Consider the following 18446-nt stretch of genomic DNA (forward strand, 5'->3'; position numbering starts at 1 on the left):
TGTCATGGCAGCCCTGCCAATCACTGTCAAGCGTGCCAATCATTAGCCAGTACGTAGCGCGAGGCTTTCACCACTTGTGCAGCACGCACGGGGGGTTATCAGAGTCTCCGATCTCCACAGCAACCCTCCCACCGCACCGCGCGCATCAGGCACAAGCCAATGCTCGCCTATCTGCTGAATGGAATGAGCAATTAGAGGGTGGAATATTATTGCGATCTTAACGAGGCTCGTTAAAGCTAAAGAAGATATGTAGACTGGAGATGCTTAGCAGAGACGGGCGGGGAGGGAGGGAGGGAGGCAGAGGGAGCTTTAAATGGGTGACAAATGGACAACCAATGACTGCAACTCGGGAATACACGTTTTGAATAGAAGCGAGTCAATTTGCACATTATTTTCGCATAGTTTTTCCTGTAGTTGCTACTTTTTTATCTTTCCATCAGCCCATTCATTTTTTCTCTCTTGTGCGAGGCGTTAGAGTGTTCTAGCTGCATTTTTTTCCAAACAAGTTATCGCTTTCTTGTTTTCTGAAATATCAGACACAGTCCTGTAACCGTTTGGCTTTTGCCCCGGATTCGTCGGTGATTTTATCATATTTTACAAAAAAAAAAAAGCATTTTTTCTGACATGATCGGGGGCTGGCTGGTGTGTGGTCACTCGGTGCTGCTGGTCCGGGTGTAAGCTGCAGTGTGATGCCGCTCCCCCTCCTGCTGTCCCCGGCCCCTGCCTCCGGGACGCTGGGTCCAGCCCTGGCCCCCTGCCCGCTGCCTTTTCTCTCCAACCAACACAATTTATTGTTCAAAATGAATATCGATGCGCAGCGTTGTGTTGATTAAACACAGATCATGGTATTGTAGAACTAATTTGCCAGCGCCCTTTTAGCTCTTTATTTTTTTCCATAGTCCGGCCCTCTAATTAAAACCATTAGTATTGGAATTGCAATCAAATGGCAACATGAAAGCTTCTTGGGCACATAAAAGCAGTTTTCATGTATTTGATCTAGTGGTAAGGACATGATCAATGTCCACATCCAGTCACAGGATTCGGCTTACAGCGGTAGCCACGGCGGTGTGATTTTCATGTTTATGGCTAAAACGGCTTCATATTTAGACAGGGCTTACAGGGTGTTAAAATAGTGTGAGTTCACTCTAACACGAACAGTGCTCACATTGTGAAAGAGCCGTGTACAAGGCGTAGCATCTAGACTCCGCTTAATCCGCCCTCAATAAAGCTGACATAATGATCCTAAGCCGCCTTTCTACAAAATCATTCAGGAATTCAAAACTTTTCCTTCCCTCTCCGATTTACACATTCTCCGGGGCTGACCGGATAGACCACCGACTTCAAGCTTGGAGGGACAGTGAGTAGAAACCATGCATGTGCCGTCAGTGCTACCTGTTTATATTCACCGTTTGACCTCAACTGACATACTTTATGGATGTCTGTGCGAAATTATCCCTGCCAATATTTGCGCACCTTTACGCATCAGCGTTTTGGGGGCAACTTTGTGTGTAGCTGCGCGCACGCGTGCTGTGCAAGTGTCTGTGGTGCAGAGTTGTGGGGTTGTGATGATGTTGCAGGCTCAGACGTTTTGGTTTTGGGGATGTGCGCGCCTGTTTGTGCGAGGGGGGTGGGGTGGTACACGGGATCAAACCTGTCCACTGCGCTGCTGCACGAACCTCAGGAGGAGTAATTCCAAGTGGCACTTGAATTGGTCCCATTGGAAAGCTCTGTGGACTGGAAGTAAAGGCTGGTATTTTCATGCTGGTGTTAAAACTAACCTCCTAGCCTATACCCCCTCTCCCCGCTCTCTCCCCCTTACTGCCCCCCCCCTCACACACACACACATGCATGCATGCACGACCCCAACATTAAGTTGAGAGTGCAGGCTTAGCAGCAACTCCTCCGAATATGCAAAGCCTCCTACCTGACTGGGTTCCTGGTGCACCAATTTAGGTGATCACCATTGAATCCAAGGCTGCAGGTATTAACCAGCATTATGTTCTGGAGGAGCCTTGTTTGGGAGTAGCCCTCGCAGGCAATTCGGAAATCACTCCTAGAAGAGACTAGAGGTGAAATGTAAAACCTGAATGGGGATTGAGGGAGGAAAGCCACTGGTAATTCACATTCTTTTACATGGCTTTTGTTTACGTTAAGCATGTAATTAACACCCCCCAAACAAGTTTATTCACCTGCCGTAATTGTGTGTTTATCCGAGAGCTTGCTGAATGTTCCTAGCAGCGGGGGACGAGAGCTCTGAATGCACATCGAGCATTTAGCGTCTTGTCCGTTTATTTACAGCCTAAACCTCCAGACACGACAACACAAACAGCATTCTGCACGCTGAAACGCTGGGAGAATGTTGGTCAAGCATGCACAGATGCTTCTCCTCTGCTCTGCTGCCACATCTCTGCTCCTGTGGCACCTTATTCCTGTTGTTAAACTTTGTTTAGAAAACTTTTGTGTGAATAAAGTTATTAATTTCGTTGTTTAAGAAATAGGCTACTACTAATATTTGATTCCATTACATCTTCTTGTGCCACAGACTGAATCTAAAGCATAAGTCACCACGTTGATTAATTGCCAGTAAGTAACTTATTTTCATTGAGTCTGTTCCAATAAGGGGAGCAAATAAACAAAGCTGATATTACGTCATGTACGGGAGTGAGCGAGAGAGAGAAGGGGACCGGATGAGAGAAAGAAAGGAAAAGGTGTTGACTGTAAAAGGTAAGAGGGAAAGAGAAAGAAGGCACGAAAGAAAGGGTCTTGTTTTATTTTTTGCTCCCTCGTTGACCCCAGTTTGGCAGAGGCTGGCCAGAAAAGGCAGCACACCCCTCCCTTACAAACACAGGAGAGACTCTGTGTTTGCTGCTCCATCCTGGATTCATCTCAACAATACACAGGACGAGACTTTGGAGAAATGATGGGTACGTACCAAAAAATAAAACTAAATTAAATCACCTAATTATAGTTTTTTTTTTCTTATGATTTATTTTAAAGTGCATGAGGATCTTCAGTTGTTAATTTCCTATTAAGAGATTATTAAAAATATCATTTTAATGATCTGGGAAGACAGCCCCAGTGCGTTTTTTGCGCCAAGCACGTAAGGAATTTTATTTTTTTTTTTGTCTTATCTTTTTCTGCTTGCTTTCTTGGTTCCCTGCAGAGCTGTGACCACTCCACGGACTGTCACCATTTGCAACTGGAGGTGGCACCGGTTCACTGCTATTTCACTGCTCGATGTGCCCGAGATCGTGATGGAAATTCTACTGCGGCTCCTGTAAGTTCTGTCACCTGTAAGCTGACTCGTTTCCGTCTACGATGGTGCCAATAATGTTCCGTAAACTGTGAGTATTTTTATTATTATTTTTGCGGATATTTCTTTATTAAAATAGTTATAGTTTTTTTTAAAATCCCATAAGGCGTTTTAATTTGAACCGGGAAGCATCTCCTTTTTTAAATGTGGTGTTTTTGCCATTTTTAATCACTGAGCACCGGGGAGGATCTGCGCCTTTGCAGCGCAGATGTGTGATGCTGTCGGGTTGGGGCGCACAATCCCCTCCGTCCCATGCTGGCCATTCCAGGGTACGGAGACTCGACACTGTGTCTACACTGTAAAAAGTATCAATCTAAAAAAGTCGTTTATTGTAACACTGAGTTTTAAAAACAGGCATTTCTGTTTTGAAAATGTATCCATCATTCGTTTGGCTAAAACGTGCGCAAATCCTGGTAACAGGATTGTGATTATTTTATGTTTCCATATGGACTTTTTTCAAAACAGTTTAAAATCAGTGTTATTTTCTGAATTGTAATGGAGATATTCTGGGCTGAATGTATTCTGATTGCTCTAAAAGGCTAACATTTGTTTTTGGAAAAAAAAATGCTGTGCGTAAAAATTACTCTTTATGCGTAAAAATTGCCACTGGCAGATTTTCATTGCATTTGCGGAAAATATGCTAAAATCAAGACTGGAAATTTAAGATATTTTTTGCAGTGTATTATCCCCTACTCCCACGGGAAGCCTATAACCAGCTCCTGTAACCATTTTATTCTATTTTTCCTCTTTAAACCCGTTCCAAACTGAAATTACGCATGCCATTTTGCCTATAATTTGCTTGACATCCAGTGCCAAAACCACTGAGTCTGCTGCAGCAGCTTTAAAGTGTGAACAGTTGCTAAATTATAACCACAGGTGCAATAGGTCACCCTTCTGTTTGTGGAAGCTGCATTAAACTCAACACTGCCTTCATTTGGAATTAAGGAAATGGAAAAATGCGACGATTGAATATGCAGGTTTTTGTGCAATTGTTGTCACAATGATCTCTAAATGTGGCGCCAACTTTAACAGCTAAGCTTGTACAAAAGTTTTTAACATCGCTCTCTTTCTCTCCCTCCCTCTCTCTCTCTCTCTCTGTCTGTCTGTCTGTCTCTCTCAGTCTCTCTCCCCTTTCCCTCCCTCCTTTCTTTTATTGTTTTTATTGTGTGGTCTCATTAGGGGGACTTCCTGGCAGGGCTGGGAGCTTGTATCGGAGCTGTCCAATCAGTGTATTTACACGGGTTGTTAGCGACAGTTAATGAGGGCTCCTCCCCGGGCCGGTAGAGAAAGGCGCCTCAACATTAAGATTTACCTTGTGTCAACTCGTTACTTCTAATGAACCTCCATGCAAAAAGCCTCGCCGTACTCAATGGAGCCGTGCGCCCGGATCTTGTGTTTGAGACCCTGGAAGAGTGGAGCTGCAAGCCGGCCTCCCTCTCCCCCATCCCCTTTTTCTTCCGCTCACTCAGGGAGAGTTGCTTTTTCTCTGCAGGTCCGGGTCTGTGGTGCATGCTGTGTGTGTGTGTGTGTGTGTGTGTGTGTGTGTGTGTGTGTGTGTGTGTGTGTGTGTGTGTGCGTGTGCGTGTGCGTGTGTGTGAACATGTGTGTCGAATGAAGGTGGGTGGTGCACACAGCCTACTGTTCATAAAATGTCACTTTAGTAAACCAAAATCTGCACAGTAACACCTCACTATATTCCGCTTTAAATCAACACATTACTAACAAAATTGTGTTGAAACGGATATATTATCTAAAAACGGTTGTCTAGTCATCTCTTCAAGTGTGATCAGAGGCGATCAGGACGGTGTTTGCCTGTCCCCTATCACAAAATACGTCCTCTATTATGTGTTGACTGAGGCCTGACCTGTCAGCTTCTTGCCTCTGCAGAAGTAAGTTCATTTAGCATCGTCCTCCATCCCCCCACGGGAGCACCGAGCGCGGATCGGACTCCAGCCCCTCTGTCCACCCCTCGTCTGGCCCCCAGTGTGGCTTGTTGAGCCGCATCAGCAACACATCACTGCCCCTCAATTCAGGTACAAACTGGAGGAGTTTGGCAGATCCCTGAAGTGGACTCCCCTCTTTACTCTGCTAAACCACAGAGACACCACTTAAAAATCAATTAGGCTCGTCTAGTCTCTCCCTGCGCGCCAGTCATCATTTCAAAAACACCAAATTTTGGGAGGGATTAAAACTAAAAAACCCAACTTGGATTCATTATTTAATTTTAACGTGGGTACAGTTGCACCTTATAACCATTCTGAATTTCCACTACTACTACCACCAGGCTGCTCTCTACCTTCATGAGATAATTTGCTTATTTAAGTTGCTGTATCTGATAGATTTTGTGCCAAGCTTCGCCTCTACTCCAGCTGCGATTGGTAAATAAAACGTTCCCTCTGACAGGACCTTTCAGTATGAAGAGCGCTTAAAAACTGTTACACAATATGTTTGTACACGATAATGGGGTTTACCATTTCGTAGACAAATCTACATCCAGCAGCAGCCAGCAGGTGACAAAGTGGCTTCTATACTCCCGGTTGTTGGCACTTTGTCACCTGCTGGTGATAGTGACAGAAAACAGTTTGGTTTCCATATTCTTCTAAAGACACAGAACTGTTCCTAAAATCCATCTGATCACTTACACAGCCTCCTCCTTCATGCCGATAACTCCATATTAAATGCGTATTTTCTCGTGTCGTATCTTTTCGACGCCGCTCAGTCGCCCGGTCCTCCGTGTTGCAGGGGAGCAGCAGCGCTGGAGGAGGCCGCGTGTTCACTCTTCCAGGTAGATGGGCTGATTTGGAGACGGAAATAAATATAATGGGTGCATATCAGATGCATGGCCCCGAGCTTTACATATGATGCTCACCTTCCATTCCCCAATGACTTTTGCTTTTTTATTTTTTTTAAAGAGCAAAACAAAACCTTCTCCACTTCCTCAGCTTTACTTCAGCCTCTCTTGTGCAGCACCTATTAGGCCGCACGTTTAGGCCCAAAATCTGCACTTTCAGGCCTGTAAAGTGTCCAGAGTTACATCAGCACAAATGTTGACAGAATTTCTCTTTCTCTCTCTCTCTCTCTCTCTTTTTTATAAAGAGACTGGTTTGGATTTGCCTGTCCAGGCTGATTACGCGCAGCGGCTCTCAGATGCAGATCGGAGCTGTGGCCCTTTAGCCCGGTGTCACCAGAGCTGACGAGCTGTAATTACTGCGGCTGACATATCGCTCTCAGAGCTCACTAATGTGAGGGACGTGGACAGCTCAGGCAGCTCGTATGCAGTAGAGGCTGCTCAACTCTTTGGCCACGGAGTCGCTTGAGATACAGGCGGGCTGCAGGCCACATGCTTCTGCTGACCTTCTACATTTTAACATTTGAGTAGCGAAGCAGCCTCTTATTTATGAGCCAGTGATACGGTGGAGGAGATCACAAGGCTGCAAGTGAATGAAAAACACAATTTAACAGTAAACCAGTGGTGGAAAGTAATCGAGTAGATTTACTTAAGTACCTTATGTACAGTTCTAATGTATTTATACTTCACTGGAGTGGATTAATTTACTTCTACTCCACTATTTACACTGTTAGCTACTTACAAATTAATATTTTACGCACTAATATATCATAGCCTTCAAAATAGTAGGTAGTAATTAATATTAAGCTACAAGATACAACAATTGTCACCTTGAGCTTCCTGCATGTTAATTCATCAAAATTAATAGTTAAATAACATAATATAGAGCAAGCAGAAGTAACCTCACTGTATCAGAAGTAGAACTACAGTATAAATTTCAGGTAGATAGAGGCAGAGATAGTTCAGCTTACAAATATACTTTATACAACAAAACATAGTCAAATGGGGGTTATTTTGCATAGTGAGCACTTTTATGTTGAATCATTTAACATTTTGCTGATATTTCAGTAAATGCAACACTTTAGGCTTCTCTAAATTCAACCTTAAGGATCTGTTTCTTCTTGTAGATTGAAAATGTTTACCATTATATTATAAGATTGCTAGATGTTTCTATTAGATGAGCATGCTATTATTAATCATAAACTAGTAAATGATCTCAGTAGCTGCTCGTCACAATCATTTAATTCATCCCACAACAAATAGAATTTAAGTTTCTCAGCGGTTAAATTCAATAATTTCGTCAAAGCTTTATTTTATAGTCAGTAACTGTGAAATATTTATAGTTCCACACTGAGTTTAGGTGTGAAAGGACCCACAGTTCTGTCATTGTCTCACATTTTGATTGTTACGCTGTTTGCTTGGCACCAAAACCAACAAATCCGACGTCTCTCCCTCCCTGTCTCCCTGTGTCTCTCTCTCCCTCTCCCCTCCTTGACTGCAGCTTTTGACATTACTCCACTCGATTGCCCGTTTACCCCCAAGTCAAGTTTGAGGCAGACATGAAGTGTAAAAGAGGTGGGCCATGTCATATCCGCTCAGTGTGCAGGGGATTGTTGGCCTGCGTGCTGCTGATCATTGTTCAGGAGAACAATCCAGGCAGGAAGAAGGCAGCATGTCAGAAAACCTGCAAGAATTATTGAAAACCGAGGCTGCTTGGACATTTTTTGCTCATAGTTTTTATTTTTGTTTTATTTTACAGCAGTCTCAGTCCGGGTTTCTATGAGAGCAGGGTTTGTTTACATGTGGATAAATTACTTTCAGCACATTTAGGTTAAGACTGTCCTTCATTAAAACTCTGCAGTCTGGAACATTTATACAGCTGGACTTTGAAGAGATTTTGTGACACTGATCTGAAGGTATTGCTAGCATTAATGAGATTCATCCCATCTACCTTAATATGTTACAAAAACACGTTTTTCCCTTAAACTGGCCTAGATGACCCTAAATTATTACCAAAAATGGCTTTCTAGGAATACTTTGAATACACACACACACACACACACACACATATATATATATATATATATAGAGAGAGAGAGATGCTATTTATGTATTTATTTAATGTTTGTTGATGTTTATGTCGCCTAAAATGACTTGATTTTTTGGTAGAATTATCTTCTATTCCCAACATGTTCTTTTGGGTTTGGTTCTTGCTGCTTGGCTGCTTTTGTTTTTCTGCTGTATAGTTGCATTGGGGTCCTACATGAAATTTCATTTCATTTCTATTGGTTTTATTTATATAGCATCAATGCACAGCATATGTCACCTCAAGGCACTTTACATAGGAAGAATTTCACAAAATTAACCAGTGAATCTGAAAATATATCCAGAGTTTCCTTTTTCGGTTCCTTTTACTCATCATTTGACACCTTTTGAATGTAGAAAGTGCAGCTGATTCTTCAACATCTAACTGGTGTAGATGTTTCTCTGCAGTTCACATCGCTGTTTTACTGATTGATTCAGTATTTGGCTAATTGATCCCCAAACGTGGTTACCCGAGGTGGTTGCTAGGCAACAGATTAGTGCCGGCGTAGTCTCAGGTGTATTTCTTATCGAGTTCATCGCAGCGGCTTGGACTCAGCAGCCAATCAGAGGAGGTGAGGAGCGGAACTAACCGTCCTGTACCTGGATATTAGCTTACAGGATAATAACGGAGGGACGAGGAGCCGTTTATTCACGGCTGAGCTGCGCCCGTCCGGTCTGATTTGTGTCCGCGACTCAGTTTGGCTCGACGGATCAATAGATGATGTCTGGGAGAGGTGGGGGGGAGAGAAATGAGAGGAAAGGAAAGGTGAGGTCAGGTAAGGTGCAACAGGTCAGTAAGAGAATGACCCAGAGCAGATCTGCGTAAAACCAACTTCTATGGAAATTTTGCATTGAGACAGTTTGTGTTAATAAAAAGTAAGACTCGTTTCTGTAGTAAAAGCTTCTTATTCGTGATATTGTGTCGTGGTAGATGAGATAATAAGACTGTATATTAATGAAAAGCAATATGCTGTAATACATATTAAACAGCAAACTAGTGGCAGAAAGTAATGGAGTACATTTATTTAAGTAGTTTTGAGAACTTCTGTTGCATTAATACTTGTGTTTCTCATTTATTTGATAGCTGCACAGATTAATGTTTTACAACAAAATAGGTTATCAAAAAAAAATATGACGTATTAATTCATGTTAAGTTATTCAGGAATATATGAAGTTGTACTAGTTTAGCCTTGTGCTCCCAGCAGGTTCATTTATCAGGATTAATCTTTCCTTCTATTATAAAGGTAGCAGAGGTAAAGTCACTGGATCAGAAGTGGAGAGTGACTGAATACTTCTACTCAAGTATTGTACAAGTTTGACTTACTTTCACTAGTCTCCCTTTTATGCGTTTTTTAAAAACTTAATCTCTATTAAATACACCAAATTTTGTGGAATGTTTTCCTACAGGCAGTTTATTTGTGCTGTAAAGTAGCCTGTTAAATAATAAAAACAACATTTTGGCAGCATATGAGGCCTCTTAGTTATGAGCTAGTGATATGTATGTAAATGAAAAACAGCATGTTGTAATACTTAAAATGAATATAACAGTGGTGAAAAGTAATACAGTACATTTACTTAAGTGATGTATTTGTACTTCATTTGAGTGTTTCAAGTTTATTTCTCTCTACTCCGCTATTTTTTATCATGCAAAAATTCAGGTTAAACTATTCAACTGTATGTAAAGTTGTTAAACAGTTTGACCTCGATCTAAATACAAAAGGAACATTAGAAACTGCACAGGTAGCTACAGGAAGGTGACTAATCAGACTAATCCCTGAGTGCTTTTACTAAAGTATTGTACAAATTTGATGCACTACTGTTGTTTTATACTTCACAAAAAAAAGAAGTCAATTTATTTTATTCTCATTTAGGTTTCTTTTTGGGAAAAAAAAAGCAGTCTGCATGCATTATAGATTTTGGGTGTAATAATGCTGGAAAATAAGAATTATTATTATTATTATTATTATTATTATTATTATTATTATCACTATTATTGTTATTGTTATTATTATTGCCTGAGATTAAACCATAACATACTGACATTTGTTATGTCAGTATGTAGAAGAATTATCAAACATAACCAAAGCTGTCATTTAAATTGGATTCTGACCATTACGCATGAAAAGAGCGCAATTCTGCGGCCTGAAAATAAGATTTTCCTCCTTAGCTTCTGTCCGTGTGTCTGTGTGGAAGCAGAATGTCCTTCTGGATCAACTCTTTGATTCCCAGACTGAGTATTTTGTCTGCTCACGGTGCTGATTGGCTTCTGGCAGTATCAGTAGTTTATATCAGGTCTGTGCGCTCACCATGCACACCCACTGGCCGCTATTGAAACCATAAATGTTTCCACACGCGTGTACTGCAGGAATCATCGGAGCCTGCATGCGTGTAACCTGCCATCCATCTCCTCTGTGCAGCTCACAAAATAAAACCCCCGAAGTGCCACCCAGACCACACAGCCTCCTAATATTCCAATAACACCAACCGTGGACTTGACCTATATCCGCCTGCGACATATTCCAGCTTTGTTACTGTTGTTCATTCATTATTCAGGTGGCGATGATTGGCTCTGGATGGCAGATGTCAGAGCGTGATGGAGATGTTTGTGTTTGACTGATTTAAGGAGCCATTATCCCGCCCGCTTATCAAACATTCATGTGTGGCAGCTGTAGTTGTGGATCTGCCCTCCGCCGTGTCTCCTGTGGCCGCTTCGTTTCTCTTCTTAAGCAGCCACGACCTTTCCACTCGGTTAACCTATTATCTTTTAACATTTAAGAGGCAGCTCAGCTCCTTCTGAGGAACGAAAACATCTGAAAGCATCACATATAGGCTCTATATCACAGAAAAAAATGTATATGACAAGCCAAACCCTTTGTAGCAGAGAATATAGATCGTTTTGAATTAAAAAATGGAGCTTTAAGTGTCCATTAAACGACAGAAAAAACATCACGAATAGCGCAGAAAGTTAAATATAACGTCTAATACGACTTAAGTGAACAAACTATAATGAATACAAGAATAAAAATGTAAAAAATATGCTACATAATGTCACTATGAGCGACACAGCACCAAATTAGACGAATATTACACTAACCTTTGCTTGAAGGTATCGATTCCCTTCACACAATTAGTCTTTACAGCTAATTGCACATTAGTAAAGATCATAACAAAATGGTTTGACTGTATAGACGGCAATTAATTCTGATGTGAGTCATCAGAGGCACCATTATTATTATTTTTAATCATTTAATATGCAAGAAAATTTAAAGTAATTTTATTCTTCGCATATTTTCTCAGATGTAAGTTGCTTTTGTGGCTTAGAGGCTACTTATCACAAACCAAAATGCAATTTAAATAAGAAATAAATTCCTTTTCTGATTTTTTTCTTACAATATAAAGGTACAAGGGGGACACATGAAGTGTAGGGAATTTATGAGCATAAAACACTTGATGTCCTGCATTCTGGTGAATGATTTTTGCTTCAGTTTTATGCACCAATTTGTGTTGGAAATGTCTTTAATTTTACAAAGAAAACACTAAATGCAGGCACAGTTTGACAAATCCAAACATAATGGAATATAATGCAGTTAGACTCTCAGGGAGTTTTAAATATTTATTCTCCTGTAGATCAACTTTTCTTATTTAATATCATCCTTGCTGGGTAGATACACATCCCAGCATCATTTAGTCTTTTTTCTGTCCTGTTTTTTTAAAGTCACTTCTTTAAATTGTTACTTTAAATTGAATTCTTTTGAATTCATTTGTAATTATAAATCAATATGGAAGAGTAATAACCAGGAAACATGATGGGCTGTTTGTGTAATCCTAAAATACAGAACTTATCAAGACAAATTTTAAAAATATAGATTAAGTTTTACAGACTTTAATTGCTCCTATCCAATATTCCACATCAAAACAGCTAAAAGGAAACTTCTCCATTTTAATCCTGGTGCAACATAGTTGTTTTCTAAAAGCTTTAAAAATGAAAGAAATCCCTGCAGCCTCTGATGCTTCCATGGAATCTTTTCTCTGCCTCCACAGACCATCCAGTCCATGTCTCTTTTTTTTTTTTTTTGTAATTGCCTTGCCAACACGGTGGTTTTCATTGGTCCTGACCCCTCCATGAACAGCACGCCGCCGCCCTCGCCGCTCTCACCCCTCCACCCACCCCCACAGCCTCCACACGGACCCCCGCACAATGCCGCGTGTGCGTGCGCGCTCTGCGGGTATGTGGGCCAGATGTCGTGCAGAGGTAATGGGAAGTAGTCGGAAGGTGAGGTCGCGGGTTCACGGCGGGGTTAAAGAGACCCGTCCGTGGCTTCTGTTTTCTTCTTCTTCTTTTTCTTTTTTTTCTTGTTTCCTCCACAGCTCCGCTTCCTTCCTACCGGAGGATGTGTCCAGTGCGCCACCGCGCTCACCCCGCCGCAACCCCGTCAACTGCGCACAGCCTGTTTGTTTTTCTGCGTTTATTAAATGTTCCCCCGGCAGGAAAAACCACCAACATCACCACGTCACCGGGTGCTGGTGAGTTTCGCACTTTGCATCCCTCCTCGGCTGCCTGAGAAGTCTTTTGTGTTTGGACTTGTGAAGTCTATTTATATCCACATGCAGGCAGGAGGACCGTTCAAGGCTGCTGCAGTTTATCCTCAAGGTTCAACACAACATTTCCAAAAACATCCGCACACATTAACAATTTTAAACCACCTTTGCTGCACTTTTCTTCAAAAATCATTAATTATTTCTCCTATCAGACAGAAGTCAGAGACCCTCCACCCCATAATGAACAAACCACCACTTCTGCCCCTTTGCATCAACTTTCTGATGAATCCACGTTTAAGCAGAATAACAGTGCAGCTGAAAGGAAACAGACATAAATGTTCTTTTTTTCCTCTCTTTTTTTAGTACAGAGATTATTATTATTATCTCATTAGGGATAACTGCCTGCAGGTCAGGTGGGTTATCCACCATTTTAATTGCCACAGCATCATTGTTCAGGCCTTTAACCATTTTTTTGTAGGTTTTTCTCTAATGTAATGAGACTGTGTGTATTATGGAAATGAAGTCTATATGATGGAGATAATTCAAGTGAAATCATTAAAGCCTGGGATTCTTATAGGATAGAATGTCTTTTTTTAAATTGTATTCCTCTTCTGTTGGATGCAGGTGTTATTTAGGTTTAGCTTACAGCTTATTTTTGCATATAAAGTTATAAAAATGTAAATTTATTTTTTAAAATAAAAAATAGGTTATCTATAGATGAGAAGAAAATAATCGACACCCTGCTTTTATAGACTTGATTGTTCTGCAGTTTCTCTTTCAGATTTGTCAATAAAACAACAATAAAACTTGTTTTAAAAGCAATTTGGTGTCACTTTTTACTTTTAACACCTGTGAATGTGTGCATGGTTGGAAAAATTAAGATTGTGTGAAGCTGAAAACTGACATAAAACAAACACGTGAAAATGACTTATTAAATATTTCATATTTTTTATATATAAAGTCTTATAAAGTCAGTTTTCTCTATTATAACTGAATATACTAGTTGTGCATATTTAGTGTTTAAAACTGCAAATGCGTTCAATATAAGTTAATAGCTCAGAAAGACAGTATAACTAATGCACATTGACATTGTGCAGCAAACAAAATGCAAAAATAAGTAGTTTTCTATCCTGATTGAATTTTAAGATAGTTTTTTACAACCCAAAGTGTTCTGCAGGCCTTATATTTATATGCCACTAATGTGGAAAAAGCATATGTGTTTTGGAAGAACCACAAGTGTTTTCTACAGTTTGTAGGATGGAAAATGACCACCGGCATTAAATACGGAGAAACTTGGAGCGTCTCAGAGGATGACAGTGTATGAATGAAGCAAGACTCGGTGCTTTTACTTTGGAAAGAAAGGATGGAAGAAGAGGAAGATGGAGCCATCATACATCCTCAAAGCAGCTGATAGAGATTCATCTGATAAAAAGAAGACAAAAACAGAGTGAGAGGTACAGTAAAGCTTTGTATTGGCATGGAGAAGGCCTGTGTTGTTGTGTTTCCTCTGTGTCTCTCATCCTCTCTCTTCTGCTTTGTGTTCATATAGAGACATCCACACTGGAGACAGGAGAGAGAGATTTTGGTCGTCTGCCTATCTCCTCCTCACCATGGCGCCCCTGAGACCGAGCAAGCAAGGAGAGCACACAAACACACACTTTTTATAGCCGCCGTGCAGGAGAACAGCTTGGCTCTGTGTCACACCAAAAACCTCACTTTCCCCTCAATCAGACAGACAGGTAGACAGCTGGGTGTTACGCTAAATCCCTTCCCCCACCTGTCCCTCCAGTAACAAGGGCTCCGCTCTTACTGTCACTTCTCTGTTGCTCTCTTTATCTCATGCTTGAAAGCAGAAGAGCTTTGGAAAAAAAAATATACAACTCCAGTATGATATGATTGCAAAAAATGCAGAGCAGATGATGAATAGTTTAGAGAGGGTTTTTTTTTTTTTAAATTGCAGGATTAGTCAACAGAAACGGCCATTTAAGATGCTGAAAATAAAACACAGCGTCTCCAAACACAAGTGTTATCTGTCCCTCTCTGGTCTCTCTCCACCCTGACCCCAAGTTCACTCCTTCTAAGCACCACTTCACCCCACAAGCCCACGTTTTGTGTGCGTGTGTGCGCTGAGAGCTTTTTGATTTCTTCTATGCGAGTGTGTGTGCCATAGAGAAAGAGATGAGAGAGGATGATGGTCAGGCTTGGCCTACTGACTCACCCACAGAGAGAACTGTGTTGATACAGGAATGAAGCCATCACACACACACACACACACACACACACACACACACACACACACACACACACACACACACACACACACACAGAGAGACAGCCTCTTCCCATCAGTCTTTTGTTGTGCTTGCCAGTGATGATGATCTCACCACATAGCAGGACTAAGCCTCAATAGTCAGCCAGTCTGTCAGTTTGGCAGGCAGACAGGCAGCCAGTCAATATGCCCATCAGTCATCCAGCCAGGCATCCAGTCGGTTAGTAGCAGCAAAACTTATTCAGCCAGTTAGGCAGGTAGGAAGGTATCACCCCAATCAGTCAGTGTTAAGTTATCACCTCCTCCTCTTATACAAGGAGGCAACTTGGACACAAGAAAGAATGAAGTACATTATAAAAGAACCTTTGTTTTCCTCAGAAGTCGTCTACAATTCCAGAGTTTTCTTCCCCCCTCCCCCCTGGCAGGCGCTACAGAGCCATGTTCACTCAAACCACCAGACAGAAGAACAGCTTCTTCTCCACTGCCATCACCTTGATAAACAGCTGAGCCATTCCTGCACACCTGTACAATAAGCAATAGACAAATAGGTAAGTATGCCAGTTTTTGCAGAAGAACAGCATTCTCTACTTTTTGCACTGTATCATCATCTAGCAATTATTGTTTTGCACGAATGTGTCTATATATTCCTTTCTAGCTTGTAAATATCTATATATAGTGATATATTTATTTTTATTACTACTATTTTCTTCCCTGTTCTTCTTTCTATAGTTTCTTTTTTAAATTATTATTCTCTTTCCTTATTCCTAGGGTGACACCGACAGCCTTGCATGTTGTGTGCGTATTTGACTCCTCTGTAACCTAAAAACACACACAGAATCAGAGCATTCAAGTCTAGACAAAGTTCCTAAAAAAAGAACTATCCACCCTTTTATTTCCAGCAGGATGAGCTTTAACAGTCTCTTCTCAGGTCTCCCCCCAAATAAACCTGTAAAGGCTGCGGCTGATAGGGTCCTGCTGAAGAAAACTAATACAGCCGCTTGTTTGGAAAATGCCTGCATGGGTAAAGAGCATTTTTTCCTCCAGTAGCTTTTATGATGTGAACTCTCTCCGTCTCTCGGGTCGTCTAGCAGAGGCTTCTTTTAGTTACACTGAACATACACAGAAGATTTAAAAATCCTTTTTAAACCCAGATTAGAATTCTCTTGTTTTCTACTGAATCTTAAGAACTATTATTCAGCATGTGCATATCTTGAACTCACTTGAATTTATTTTGTTTCATCATTCAATTACAAATATTTATATGTCTCTATCTTAACAATGAGCTGTTTAAATGTATTGTACTTTATTTCTAATTCGACGTCTGTGTGAATTTTGTAGATCACCTTGGTGTAAAAATGATGGCATGTAAGTAAACATTTCTTGCATTGCTTTCATGTAAGCAATTTAACGCTTTTTTAAATGAAGTAAATCAGATTATATCCAGTCACAGTGTTTACTGGTTATAGTGGGACTGAGTGGGACGTCGCTAATGTCACTTACAGGTTTTGAATCATGTCATTTGTTGTTTTCAGCCAGTTCCTCACAAACATAAGAGTTCCTTCCTATTTTTTAGAATTTATAACTGTCAAATAAGTACATATCAACCACTGGGAGAGATTAAATGAAAGAAAACCGTTGCTGGCTTCTGTAAAAAAAATTTTGAACATACCATAGAAATGTGAAAAAGAGAATAATGTGGTCCAATGGATTGTTTACCAGATAATAGCCTTGTCGTTACTTATCTAACAGTACCTGCCTGATTGAGTTTCACTTCCCTCAGGCTTTCTCACAACTCTAGTTTGAGCAAAAAAGAGCGAGCAGGCTTTAAAAAGGCGAGAGATTTATTAATTTATTTAGTTATTTTAAATGAGAGCCAGAGTTGATATGCAAGTGGTGTGCCTGATGAACACGAACAAAACAGAGAGCTGGAGTTGGAATATTCTAAGAACAACTGTATCCGTTGTTGTGCTAATCCTAAATGAAATATGTATTCAGTAAAAGGATTAGGGCGTCCAGTGTCATAAAAGAAACCACTTACCAGCACCAAAGGTAATTTGTAACCTTAGCAACTGCTTGTGGAAATGAATGGGGGATTAGGATTGGCTGCAGCCAGCGTTGTCCTCATGCAGTCAAAACAAGCTGCACACACACAGTGTTTGTTCAGTTCATGCATACTGCACACATATGCATGAACAGCAGAAAAGTTATGCACAAAATGAGGTTTCATACACAACATAAAAGTAAAATAAGTGCAAGAGCAACAACAGGATTAAGTGGGTGAAATATATGCAGAAAAAGAAGGAGTTTTAGGTTTACTACCAAAAAAACACACCTAAAGGAAAAGGTCAAAGGGTTCGTTAGCTGTCTTATAATGGTAAGTGAGCCGCTAGCACATTTTCTGCCGCTGTAATTAGTGTTCTTTCCCCCTTTTTTTGTTTTGTTCTGCTGACACATACAGGACAACCATGTGTGTTAAAAGGTGTTTATGTATTGGTGTGTTTTTAACCTTGTGTGACAGCTCTCAGGAAGCAGAGGCCTCAATTGTACCTGCAAGTTCTCACATTACACTTAATGATGCCAACTCTCGCTTGAACAGACAAGGGTGTGTGTGTGTGTGTGTGTGTGTGTGAGTGCATACATAAAGAAAGAAAGAAAGGCAGACGGAAACATACTGTAAATACATTCATGGGCTGAGGGATATGCAGGTGCAAAGACACAGATGTGGAGATAAGTTGAACGAGGGGGAGAGAAAAGAAAAAGGAAAAGAAAGAGGTGGATTATGTTCTAAATAGCCACTTCTGTCGAGCTGCACCACCTTGTTGGAGACATCTCAAATAGCTAATTGCTTAATCATGTGGAAGTGACAATAGCCCAACCTTGTTCTCATCTGTTCTCTCTACCTTAATCCATCCATTTTTTTTGTGCACATTTGTTTGTCCTCCTCACTTTATCTATCTCTCGCTCCGTGTGACTCATCATCTTTCTTCCCTCACCTCATACCATCTTACTTTCCGTCACTCCCTCCGTAAGTCTGGGGAAGCTATTAAAACGGTGGCAAATGGCTTCTCGGGTGACATTTGCTGACATTCAAGGAAGTGCATTTATCAGTGTACTACAGTTCACCTTGGTGAATGAAATCCATTTGTGCTGCTGTGATGGCCTGGTGGCCTCTCTCCCTCTCCCTCTCCTCCCCTCTTCCTCTGCCCGGCTCTCTCTCCATCGCTGTCCCTAAATGGATGCCCAGTGTACAGGGAAATGGCAAGGTGGCGCACGGCTTCACAGCTGCTCTCAAATGTCATGCTGGAGAAAAAATCTTTAATGGGCTAAGTGTAGCCTTTCCAGCCCTAACTTGTCAGGTAATCAGAAATTTCTCTCTCTCGCTCTCTCCGTCT

At 41.0% G+C, this 18446-nt stretch overlaps 1 long non-coding RNA gene across 2 annotated transcripts; it reads left to right on the top strand.

The window, feature by feature from the left end:
- Positions 1 to 159: 159 nt before the first annotated feature.
- LOC118470146 (uncharacterized) lies at positions 160 to 13607 on the top strand. Of its 2 annotated transcripts, XR_004847176.2 has the most exons (3): positions 280 to 2924; positions 3164 to 3344; positions 4434 to 13607. It is a non-coding gene; the product is annotated as an uncharacterized LOC118470146 (long non-coding RNA). The 2 variants fall into 2 exon arrangements; XR_008604406.1 differs by having other exon boundaries at positions 160 to 2924; positions 3164 to 13607.
- The last annotated feature ends 4839 nt before the right edge of the window (positions 13608 to 18446 follow it).

The sequence above is a fragment of the Amphiprion ocellaris genome, chromosome 16 (genome assembly GCF_022539595.1).
Source record: "Amphiprion ocellaris isolate individual 3 ecotype Okinawa chromosome 16, ASM2253959v1, whole genome shotgun sequence".
NCBI classification, from domain to species: domain Eukaryota; kingdom Metazoa; phylum Chordata; class Actinopteri; family Pomacentridae; genus Amphiprion; species Amphiprion ocellaris.